The following is a 2,520-nucleotide window of genomic DNA, read 5'->3' as shown; positions in this document are numbered from 1 at the left end:
AGCTGGCAGGTTCAAATCCAGCCCGGTCCTGCCAAACAACAATGACAACTACAACCAAAAAATAGCTGGGTGTTGTGGTGGGTGCCTGTAGTACCAGCTACTTGGGAGGCTGACACAAGAAAATCGCTTAAGCCCAGGAGTTGGAGGTTGCTGTGAACTGTGGTGCCAGGGCACTCTACCCAGAGGGACAGCTTGAGGCTCTGTCTCAAAAAAAAAAAAAGAAAGAGAAAGAAATTTAAGTAGAGAAATTTTAAGGTATTTATGAATTCATTTAAAAATAATAAGCCATTGGTGGTGCCCATAGCTCAGTGGGTAAGGTGCCGGCCACATAAACCCAGGCTGGGGGGTTTGAACCCAGCCCAGGCCAGCTAAACAACAAAGACAACTGCAACGAAAAAACATCTGGCTGTTGTAGCGGGTGTGTGTAGTCCCAGCTACTTGGGAGGCTGAAGCAAGAGAATCACTTAAGCCCAAGAGTTAGAGGTTGCTGTGAGCTGTGACATCACAGCACTCTACTGAGGGTGACATAGTAAGACTCTGTCTCAAAAAAAAAAAAAAGCCATTGAATGTTAATATAAATAACATTGGCTCGGCACCTATAGCTTAAGCGGCTAAGGCACCAGTCACATATATCAGAGCTGGCACATTCGAATCCAGCCCAGGCCTACCAAACAACAATGACAACTACAACCAAAAAATAGCCGGGTGTTGTCGTGGGTGCCTGTAGTCCCAGCTAATTGGGAGGCTGAGGCAAGAGAAACACTTACACCCAAGAATTTGAGGTTGCTGTGAGCTATGAAGCCACAGCACTCTACCCGGGGCAACAGCTTGAGACTCTGTCTCAAAAAAAATAATAATAATAAAATAAAAAATCAATAAATAACATGAAAACAATCCTTTGCAAAATAAAAAAAATTAATGAAAGATACTGCTTTAAATATTTGCAAATCCCTTTAATGTCTGATTTAATAGAAGACATGCAGATACCTGTTTCTGCATTCAATCTGTGGCAATATGATACTTTGGTTGAAGCATATGAAGAAAATCTAGCCTCCCATAGTTGGAAAATAACAGAATATTTTACTAGTCCATTCAGATAATTGGGATATTATTCTTTGATACTATATGAAAACTTACAAAGTGGTAGTGTCTTAAAGGTTAGTTGAAATGTAGATTATGAAATCATATCTGTGAACTTTAAAGTTGGAAAAAATAATTGTTAATATATATGTCACTTAAATTAATAAGAGTTGATTCTGAGTCCATACTGATATAATATTTATAATTGAACAAATGAATGAACACATGCAGGAGAGGTAGAAGCTCATCTTCATAGTAGAATGCCCACTTCCAGGATGGGCAACAGTGAGACCATATCTCTACAAAATATTTTTTTAAAAAATCAATTTGGGGCTCTGCGCTTGTGACTCAGTGGCTAGGGTGCCAGCCACATACACCAGACCTGGCAGTTTTGAATCCAGCCCAGGTCTGCCAAACAATGACAATACAACCAAAAAATAGCTGGGCATTGTGGCAGGCACCTGTAGTCCCACAACTTGGGAAGCTAAGGCAAAAGAATCACTTAAGCCCAAGAGTTGGAGGTTGCTGTGAGCTACGATGCAACAGCACTCTACAGAGGGCAACAAAGTGAGACTCTGTCTGGGGGGGAGGGGTGGGAAATCACATCCTGCTTTCCAATTCCTTGTTCTTTCTCTCACAACCATCCAGGGGTCTTCCCCTATTCCAATAATGTTGCCACATCTGGCTTAGAAATGGAGTGTCCACATGCAAGAAAAGAAACACTAAATGCTGTAGACAATTTTTTTAAATTATAAGCTCAAAGTAGTTACATTTACAATAAAGGTAAAAATAATATTACTGATAAAGTCCTCAGAGAAGAGGAAGGTGATGGTCAGAAAGAATGTGAGATCAACTAGGTAGGAAAATGATCTTGTTTGAGACTCATTCAGGCTCCATTCTTTTAGGGCAAACAAAACTAGTGGTTGAAAACACAGACTGTGGAGCCACATATCCTAGGTTCAATCCTTGCCACTGTTTCCCACCAGGGGTGTGACCCTGAGGAATTGTTTAAACCATATGTGTCTCCATATTCTCATCTACAAAATGGTGATAAAATGGTACCTACCTTCTAGAGATTTTGTAAAGGCTAAATAAGTTAATGTATTTACACTGCTTAGAACCAAGCCTAGTATTACATAGTAAGCACAGTGCTATCAATGTTACTACTGTTACTGTTATTTTGTTAAGAGGAAAACAAATGTTTCATGAGACATTTTTATGATTTAGCTTAATGTTAGATACAAAGTTCGCAGGTTGTAACTTTCAACTTCAAAGTAAAGGAATGTGTTTACTTTAGTAGTAAATTAATTCTGTTCATTTAATCAACCCCTACATAAGGTACAGAGGCTCTTTTGAAAGTCAAAGTACAGGCTCAGCGCCTGTGGCTCAAGCGGCTGAGGCGCCAGCCACATACACCTAAGGTGGCAGGTTCGAATCCCC

The 2,520-nt window shown here is 40.1% G+C and overlaps 1 protein-coding gene across 3 annotated transcripts in view; it reads right to left on the bottom strand.

Annotated features, from left to right (window-relative positions):
• The window catches only part of LOC100955803 (zinc finger protein 283), a 19,472-nt gene that overhangs the window by 3,967 nt on the left and 12,985 nt on the right, over positions 1 to 2,520 (bottom strand). The window lies entirely within an intron of this gene.

This window comes from Otolemur garnettii, unplaced genomic scaffold (assembly GCF_000181295.1).
Source record: "Otolemur garnettii isolate 467f Iridium unplaced genomic scaffold, OtoGar3 scaffold00152, whole genome shotgun sequence".
Taxonomy (NCBI): domain Eukaryota; kingdom Metazoa; phylum Chordata; class Mammalia; order Primates; family Galagidae; genus Otolemur; species Otolemur garnettii.
The sequence above is the reverse complement of the archived record's forward strand: the minus strand, read 5'-3'. Positions and strand labels throughout refer to the sequence as shown.